Below are 10,106 nucleotides of genomic sequence, written 5' to 3'. Positions count from 1 at the left end.
TCTCAACACATTTACCGCCAGGGTTAAAATATTTGTAGAAGAAAAACAAAGAGAGAGAATACTAGAGAGGGAGGGAAGAGAGAGAGAGAGTACCCTATGGTTAAAATGTTTGGGCTCTCTCTTTAGGTCCCTGGCACTCCGGGAGCTGCAGGTGCCCGTGCAGACATGGCCAAGTCCAAGAACCACGTCACACACAACCAATCCCAGAAACGGCATTAAAAAAAACCCCGATCACAACAATATGAATCTCTTAAGGGGATGGACCTCAAGTTCCTGAGGAACATGCACTTCGCCAAGAAGCACAACAAGAAGGACCTGAAGAAAACGCAGGCCAACAACACCAAGGCCATGGATGTTCATGCCGAGGCTATGAAGGATCTTGTGAAGCCCACAGAGGTCAAGGCCACGATCCCAATGGGCATCAACTACAAGCTCAGCCAACTGGCCTACATCGCCCACCCCAAGCTTGGCAAGCGGGCTCGGGCACGTAGGTCTGAGGCTCTGTGGGCCCAAGGCCATGGCACAAAGCAAGGCTGATGCTCCAGCCAAGGCCTCGACTCCAGCAAACGCTCCCAAAGGCGCCCAGGCTCCAGCTCCCAAAGGCGCCCAGGCTCCAGCTCCCAAAGGCACCCAGGCTCCCACAAAGTAAAGTTCTCCCTGTGAGGGCGAGGGACTGGTGTGAGCCTTGGGCTGCCACCTGCATGGCGCAAGTGTCTTCTTGTGCTGTTTGTTTGAAAGAAAAAAAAAAGTTTGGAAAGTATAGGATTAATCAATATCCAACTAATTGGTGCAGACCTTTTCAGAGCCTTTAAAATGCTTTTCCCTATCGGAAACCTGCAGAGTTCTCAATTTATTTGACAACTAGCCTCTTTTGGCCGAAGACCACACAGCACTAGTGCTCTGTAGAAGGGCTGTTTACGCAAATGCTTTGCGAAGGCCTGCCTGAACAACAGGTGACTGCGAGGATTTAGGCTGAAAAGAAACGTGGGCATGTTTGCGGTGTAAGAGACCAGCTTTGGCAGGTGCCGGAGGAATGGATTGTCTGGAAGGAAAACCAAACGCAGGAAGCCAAGATAAGAAACTTGGTGCATCAGTCCAGGTGAGAGGTGACTGGGAATGATGTATCATTTATTTGCGTGGCAGCGCTATAAAAAATTATTCATCTTATCTAGTATATGTGGTTTGCTGGCAGGGGCAAAAGCCACCTCAGGGTCAAGCACTTCCTGTGGCCAGAAACCACCCAAGTTCGCCTGTGGTGAGTGTGCGTGCCGCAGGGCAGGCTCGGCCGCTCCCTAGATCCAGATCTGACACCTGGTTCTGGCTTCCAGTTCCTGCAGATGATCAGGTCTCTCCGCTTGGAGGGTCTTTGCCTCGTCTCGGGGTTTCTCTGACAGCATCTGTCACTTGCTGCTCTCTGGGTGCCTCCTCTGACTGCCTCACCTTGCCCTTGAGTAGCCAAGGTTTCCAGCAATCTCACAGAGGCAGTTTGCCTGAGGCTGGTTCTTCCAAACTTGCTTTCACACACCTACCAGCTCTCCCTTCCCATTCCCATTCTCAGGCATGCTGACAATTGCAGCAACCTCTCCCCACCTGGGGCTTCCTTCCCACTGCCCTGGCACCAGCTCATCCGGAGTCCGACCGGCTTGCCTTTTTCTACCCGCACACAGCGGTTTGTCAACTGTGTGTGTGGGGGGAGGGGGCGGCGGGGGTGGGGGTTGGGGGGCGTGGTGTGCATTTTCTCCTCACCTGCTGCTACTTTCTTCCTGGAATTTCTCAAGAGGCCGGAACTGACGGAGCCAAAATTTTGACAACAAAGGCAACCACAAACCCTTCTGTCACTTTGTGTCCAGGGGGTTTCCACGACTTCTTTATACTTCCTCAAGCTTCCTTTGGGCTGAACAACTTAGGTTTTCTGAAAATATTTGCCCAGAGATAGATGTAGAGATAAACTACCGTACTTCAAAGATGACTGTGCACCCACCCCCATCCAGACCCCGCTTTCTTCTCTCTTCCCCTTTGCCATGTTTCAGGGATGCTATTCTATATGGTAGAAGCCTGCATGGCGCTGTGGATTAGGCATGGGGCCACTAACCTCAAGGTAGCTGGTTCAAATCCACCCATCACTCCAAAGGAGAAAGCTGTGGCTATCTGCTCCCATTAAAATGTCCAGTCTCCGAAATCTAGTATGTAGGGTCACTACGAATCAGTCTTGGAGCCCTAGTGGTGGAGCAGTTAAGCATTGGACTATGATCAGAAAGGTCATCAGTTTGAAACCACCAGGCACTCTGCGTGAAAATGATGGGGCTTTCTGCCCTCATAAAGAATTATGGTCTCGTGTAAGACATGACAAAATAATAATTTATAAATTATCAAGGGTTCATGAGGGAGGGGGTAGCGGGGAGAGAAGGGGAGAAATGAGGAGCTGATACAAAGGGCTCAAGTAGAAAGCAAATGTTTTGGAATGATGAGGGCAACAAATGTACAAATGTGCTTGACAAAATGGATGGATGGATGGATTGTGATGAGTTGTGCAAGCCCCCAATAAAAAAAAAAGAATTACAGTCTCTGGGGCAGTTCTACCCTCTGCTGCAGGGTCACTGTGAGTCGGCATCGACTGATGGCAGTGAGCGAGAGATGAATCAGATTGGCCTCGACGGTAGGAAGCTTGTTGGTCGTTATAGGCCGTATCTCTGAATTCTTCTGGTTCACACACGCCAAAGCACGCCCAAAGGTTGGAGGCATCCCAAAGAAACAAACAAACAAACAAACAAACAAACAAACCAGCCACTAAAACCTAGTGGAGCGCAGTTTTACTTGGACACCCATCGGGTGGCCATGAGTCAGGGTGGACTCAATGGCCGCTGGTTTGGGTCTATACCTCTACCTTCACAAGGAGCAAAAGGCTGGTTCGAGACCTCTCTGAGAACCAGGGCGGAACTGGAAGTGCTGAGAGGAATCGATTCTCCTCCAGTGGTGGCCAGTCTGCCTCGGGTTTCGCTCCTGTTATGTGGCTTGAAGGTGCTCCCATCATAGGGCTAGTCAAGCTTGTCCGGCTAACCTTGTTAGTTCATGCATAGCACAGGCTGTCCCAGGAGTGGTCCAGCGGGGAGGGGCCAGAGAGGTGCTAAGCCAAGAGAATCCAGGGAGGGCCGGGCAGTTCAACAAGGAGGGGTGTTAAGCGCCTTGATCAGAAGCAGGCTGGCTCCAAGGCGCGTGGAGGGGTTTGGCTGGAACGGAATGCACCCTCTTGATCCTGCAGAAGCCTGGCAGACCGGGCCGCCAAGCTCCACAGAGATGGAGCTGGGGAGGTTTCCACCACATGCCCTCCACAGGACCCCTCCAGTCCCCGGCTGTGGTCTGTTCCTTTGCTGGGCCCAAGTATGTGATCTCTTTTGGTGAGCTGGCAGCTACTCGCCATGAGCTGGACTGAACAGTGTATGTCCCTGTTCCCTTGCCTAGTTATTTTACAACTAAACAATCAGCATATTTCTGTGAGAGCCCATCTCCTTTTCTGAGCTGTGAACCACTCTTCATTCAGGAACACATTTTCAGCTTTCGTGTCCTAATGAATGTCAGATACATGTGAGGGAGACAAACAGGGATGACTCTGTAAAGGGCCGGTTACCCTAAGTGATAAAAGATGTGGATGTGCTCTCAAAGTACTTGCTCCTAATTATTCCGCTTCTGAGAGATTTATTTGACTGCAAGACCTGAGCCAGCTCAAGAAACATTTGAAGCCTCATGTTTCGGTCTGGCCTGGAGGACGCTGAGCTTACAGAATTCTGAGCCAACTCAGAGACTTTCCTTTCTAATTGAGTTTTGAGGAGAACCAGCCCCCCGCCCCAACTCCTTCTTCCCCCTCCAGACATATAGTTCAGAAAAGCAGCAACAATCACTGTCAGGCAATTCATTTCAGGGGCTGTGGTTTACTGTTTATTTTATGTTTTTCAAACTTCAGGTAAGAAGAGTAGGCTAATCTCTAAAACGGAAATCAAAGTTGATAGAAACCATGTCGCAGGGGAGGGCTAGCCTGTTCTTCAGAATTGTCCCGGCGGATGTCAGTGGCTGTGGAGATGCAGGTATAGCGGACATGGGTGTCGACACTGTGATACAGGAAGGAGGTCCTTTTGTTGAAAGTTCTGCCCAAACTGGAAAACAATGTCTCCCTCGTTTCACAAAAAATCTCATTTTGTGGTAGAACAGTGGAACAAAACTAAACTCAAGTCATTTTCGAGTTTGAAATGTTTGGGCATGGGTCTTATAAAATTTAAGGTCCTGATGTCTGAAGTTTTAAGCACCACTGGAATCAGAACTTCAAAGGTCACGCTTCAAAAATTACTCTGAGAATGGAGTACACTTTAATTCGCTAAACATTCGCTAGGCGGATGACACAACCTTGTTTGCTGAAAGTGAGGAAGACCTAAAGTACTTGCTGATGAAGATCAAGGATTGCAGCCCTCAGTATGCATTATAGTCCGAGATAAATAAGACCAGCATCGTCACAACTGGACCATGAGGTTACATCACGGTAAATGGGGAAAGGATGTTGTCTTTCTTGGATCCACAAGCAGTGCTCATTCCTTGAAGCGGCAGTCAGGGCATCAAGTGGCACATTGCAATGGGTACACATGCTGCACAAAACCTCGTTAAAGTGGTGAAGACAAGCAGGTTACTTTGAGGACTAAGGTGTGCCCGATTCCAGCCAGGGCATTTTCAATTGTGGCATATCCATGTGAAAGAAGGAATACAAAACCAAACCAAAAATTGATGCAAAGACTATGGAAAGCGTCATGCACTGCCAAAATAACAAACACATCTGTATTGGAACAAGTACAGCCAGGATGCTCCTAAGAGGAGAGTAATTCTTACTCTCCTGGTCACCTGGTCCCTCTCTGCACCTGTCTTCTAAGCTGTTGAGTCTCCTGTTCCTTCACCCTCCATTTCAACAAGCAAACCCAACCAGAGTGTGCAGAGCAGTGGAAGTTTTTCAATCCTGCAATTATTCATTCATAAAATCCATGTGTATCTCACTTGTCCAGAAAAGGTGCTTAACCATAAATGGGTGCTGAGTCCCCCCACTTTTTTAATTCAAATGTTTGTGTTTCTAGACCCAAGATATTGTGGTTACTTGCTGATCTTATCTGACTTTTTAATTGAACTATTTCCTTCCAGTGAACACTGGGCAATTGCAATGACGTTTATCACTTGGGAAACATGATCCGCCCACACCGCAGCCCTGATTTAATGTGATATGATCGGTGGAGGGTACAAACGACATGGCACGCAATGATGGAGCAGGCTAGACAAGAAGTAAATACTGGAATTAGAGGGAATATTGGGCCTATTTGTCATTTCAATCTCCCTCTGGATATTCAAATGGCTCCGCGGGATTAGAAAATTGATACCCTTGCACACTGCTCAATGAAATCTAGCAGCATCTTTCAATGGAACTTGATCATCAGAGTGTAAAATTCATTTTAGAAGGTTTCATCCATATTATTATTATTTACAAAGACTCCTGGTTGAGCACAAATATAATCATCTACACTATTTTTCCTAAGTTAAAGCCTTAACAAGTAGGTTATTTTATTTTTCCCTTCTCAACCTACAATACTCGATCAGCTTTACAGATCCATGTTTCACAACACAGCCAATGCTTCACAAGAGCCAAAAGGTGGAAATTGCCCCAACTGCCCAACACCAGGTAGCTGATAGACAACATGTCATATTTATGTATAAAGGAATACTTATCATCCATACGGAGAAATTAAGGTCTAATACTTGTCGTCACACAGACGAACCTAGAAAGCAGTGGGTTTAATGAAATAAGGCAAGTACAAAAGAATAAATACTGCTTGATCTCACTGATATCAAATAAGCAAATGAACAGCAACCGAAGACTACTGGTGGTTATCAGGGATGAAGAGAGGAGGAAAGAGGGGATACTTGTCTAGGAGGCATTGAGTTTGTGCTAATGGTGGTGGAATCATCTGGAAAGAGATGGTGAGGGTGTTTGAACAACATTAAGAATTTAATCAATGTCACTGATTTATGCATGTAGAAACTCTTGAGTAGTTAACTACACTAGTTTTGTTTTAATGTTAAATTAAAAGCAAGAACACTCAGGGTCAGACAGACCCCACAGATCAAAATGGCTGGTGTCTCCCATTCCGGGCACAACACCGCCTGAGCAGAAAGCCTACGACTGACTGGTCACAGCTGATTCCTACTTCTCCTTGTTCTAAAGAAACAAACAAGAATTTATATCAGCACTTCCCTCTTAGTTTCTGGTAAAATCTGACTCCTTATATCCACACATGAAAGATGAATCGTTACCATTGATAACATCCACTGTGGTGTGTTAGATTCTGTCCCGTAGATGCTGACTCATGGTGGCCATATACACAAAACCCCGCATGGTCCCACACCAGCCTCAAAATTGCTGTTAGGCTTGGGCCTGTGGTCACTGCCACTGTGTCACCCTGCACTTCAGAGGACCTTTCTCTTTTTCACTGACCTTCTACTTTATCAAGCCTGGTGTCCTTTCCATGGGACTGGTCTCTTCTGATAATATGCCCAAGAAACGCGAGACCAAGTCTCCCATCCTCACTTGTAAGGAGCATTCTTGTCCTTAGAATATCAGGAGATTGAAAGGACCATGACTTGGATCAGGCCCATCTTAGTCCCCAGTATAACATCGTTGCTCTTCAACTCTCTCAAGAGGCCTTGTGGACCATAATTTCCCAGTGCAATACATTGTTTGATTTCTTCACCGTTGCCTCCATGAGCATTGCTTATGGAAACAAATAAAATGAAATCCTAGACAACCTCCCTCTTCTCTCCATTCCTCATGATGTTAGCTATTGGTCCACTGGTGAGAGAAAGTTGTGAAAGAAACTTTCTGTTTTCTTTACAACGAGGCATTCATTGCAGGACCATCAGAAAGCTTTGGCTAGATGATGTATTTACATAACCCCACCAACACACTTCTTCAAAAGAATAGCCATAATTATATAGCAGAATGCCCTGGACTCTCAAATAGGTCAAAATGAAACTATATCTGTGTAGCGTGCACAAATATTAGATTTGTTGATCTGAAAAGCTCATTTGGGGAATGTTTTAAAGACTAGCTGTTCTATAAAATGAAAAGGTGGGCAGTGCCCATTCTAATAGACGACAGTGATGGCTCTTTCCATGGTTAAAGAACTTTTATAAACATTAATTGAGTAATCTTCATAACAATTCTGTAGGAGGGAGAGATTATTGATGGTTTCATTTCACTGATGGAGAATCTGAGTCCAAAAAAGATTAAGTGACATTCGAAAGACCACAAGAAGACAAACTGTTAAAAAGAGGATGAGGCCACAGAAGATTCTGAATTTCAGTCCTCCTTATAAATCACAGAAGTAGGCAAAATACATGATACAGAGGTTTTTTTGACAAATAGCATCTCACAAACTCGAAACTTTTAATGTAAGCAATTTTGTAATTGCTAATAATAAATGTCTATTTACATAATTCCATCATATATTACAGCTCTGCAGAAAATAAATCTTGGAGTAAAAATGTGATTCAAATATTAGCAATTAACATATTTATTCAATAAACATTTCTCATTTAGGGGATAGAAATAGCCCTACATAGTGCCCTTTGCTATAAACTCATATACGGCTTTAAGGGATCAGAATCTGCCAGCTCATACCCAGAAAACAGCATCATGAGATGACTTCCAACTCCCAATTTTCGTCTGGCCTCATAAGTTCCCTTCACTTGTTCCCACTCCTGGCCAAAGTCAGCTGAATTCAGCTGAGCACAGGAGGAAGTGGAGCAAATTAAGGGGAAAATAAACAGCTGTAAAGAAAGATAGAAAGGACTTTGGGATGATTGTAGCTGGATAATAGTTTGAGGTATTAGTCTATTCATCTCTCTCCAAATTCCCCTCTCACCTTTCTCCTTCATCCTATTCAGACAGCATTAGGCACCAAAAGGGGGGGAAAGGATTAAGAGTCTACTTTGAAGATTTGTGTATTTATTTTTCAAGTCAAATTAATCACCGATAATGTGATAAGTGAGGGTCATTCTAGGTGTTTTTGTGAATGAATATTAACTCAATAATCCCCACGGCAAACCAATGAGAGAAGCAAGACTGACCTTTTTTTTTTTTGTATAGATGAGGAAACTGAGGCACAGAAAGGATCATCCTACAGCTAGTCTATGGGAAGACAGAATCTAAATCCAGCCAGTTCGACTACAGAGCCCATGTTCCTAACTCATGCTAACGTCAGTCAGTCATTTATTCAGGCAGTTCAGATTTCCCCCCACATTCTTTTCTCCCTGGTCTTACTTCTATGTTCTGGGACTTTAAAGCACACCAGAGTGTCCCTGAAGAGGCAGGATTGGCCTTTGGTCATCAGGCTTTATTCCTGTTGTTCGTCTGGAGATGGCCTGACGACACAATGCAACCTTGACATACATGGCTGAGACGAGAGTGAGAGCTCAGACTTGGGGGACCCAAAGTCAAAATTCTGGATGACTTTGAACATAAAATCAATGCTGTTTGCAACAGAAAAATGATGCATGATGACCTTTTAAAAGGAAAGAAACAAACAAACAAGAGCGAAACAAACTCACTGCCATCAAGTCAACTCTGATTCAGAGTGACCCTGTAGGACAAGACAGAACTGCCTCTGTGGGTTTCCAAGACCAGATTTTGATGGGCGTAGACAGCTTCATCTTTCTCCCTGGGTATCAGCTGATGGTTTCGAACTGTTGGCTTTGTGGTTAGCAACCCAACTCATTACCCACTATATCATCAGGGTTCCCATGCATGATGATCTAAATGGGCAGTTTCTCCTACCCCAAAGAAATGTTGAATTCTACAAATAGGTAGAGATCTAGCAATGGAAGACTATGTCTCATTTCCCAACTAAAATCTTGGGGAGAGTACCTGGCTGCCAACATTCCCAGGTCCTCATAGAAGCACAAAACAATCAAATACCTCCAATGCTTGCTTTTCCTCCATTCCTTCAACTTCAAGAGGTCAGCGAAGACAGACCTGGGGGATCCCAAGCAGCCTACTAGTCTTGCAAGAATGAGCCCAGAGGAGAATAAGGCCATCTCCAGACTAACAACAGGAATAAAGCCTGATGACCAAAGGCCAATCCTGCCTCTTCAGGGACACTCTGGTGTGCTTTAAAGTCCCAGAACATAGAAGTAAGACCAGGGAGAAAAGAATGTGGGGGGAAATCTGAACTGCCTGAATAATTTTTTCTTTCCTCTCAAATAAATGACTGACTGACGTTAGCATGAGTTGAATACGATTTAAATCAAGTTAGAGAAAATCAAACCACATGTGTGGTGGGTTTTTTTTGCACAGCTGATTTTGCAGCCTGAGACTTGTACCTACTAGGCTATAAAGAAATAAAACTTGTTTATCTTTGCAACCAGTACACTCTCTCTGAAGGCCAAAGGAAAGGCTTCAAAAATGTTTTGAGAAATAACATCATTATTGGACTAAGTATACGGCTTCCCAAAGGGATTATTTTGTAGGGAAACACTCCTTTCTAGAAGTACTCCTTCTGCTATTTCTGTAGAGCGTTCGTCTCAGGCTGCAGAACTGTACTCACAGTGCTGACCTAGCTCTCACCATGATTGAACATGGTTATGGAATGGGTACTGTCCATTAATTCAGGTAACGCTGCTCAATTTGAAAGTAAGATGGAAAAGATTTACGACGTTGTGAAGTTAAGATAGATTTCAGTTTTGAGTTTGGCTACTACTCAAGACAAGGCTTTGAAACTTTTGACATGGTGAAAAAACAGACTGTGATGTAGGATCAAAGGGTACAATCTCCATGTAAATTAGGGTCGGTTCATACATTTTAAGGGTAGTAATGACTTATACAACACGGAGTGAAAGATGGAGTCACAAACATCGAGGTGCTCGTTTCACCAGGCTGACTGAGTGAGAGAGTGAGAGAGTGAGTGAGTGAGAGAGTGAGTGAATGAGAGAGAGTGAGTGAGTGAGAGAGTGAGAGAGTGAGTGAGTGAGAGAGTGAGTGAATGAGAGAGTGAGTGAGAGAGTGAGTGAGAGAGTGAGAGAGTGAG

The 10,106-nt window shown here is 44.9% G+C and overlaps 1 pseudogene; it reads left to right on the top strand.

Annotated features, from left to right (window-relative positions):
- The first annotated feature begins 258 nt into the window (after positions 1-258).
- The window catches only part of LOC101647745, a 65,774-nt pseudogene continuing 55,926 nt past the window's right edge, over positions 259-10,106 (top strand).

Source organism: Echinops telfairi, unplaced genomic scaffold (genome assembly GCF_000313985.2).
Source record: "Echinops telfairi isolate 266 unplaced genomic scaffold, ASM31398v2 ScPeMD7_25;HRSCAF=90, whole genome shotgun sequence".
NCBI classification, from domain to species: Eukaryota; Metazoa; Chordata; class Mammalia; order Afrosoricida; family Tenrecidae; genus Echinops; species Echinops telfairi.
This window is presented reverse-complemented; position numbering and strand designations above follow the sequence as displayed.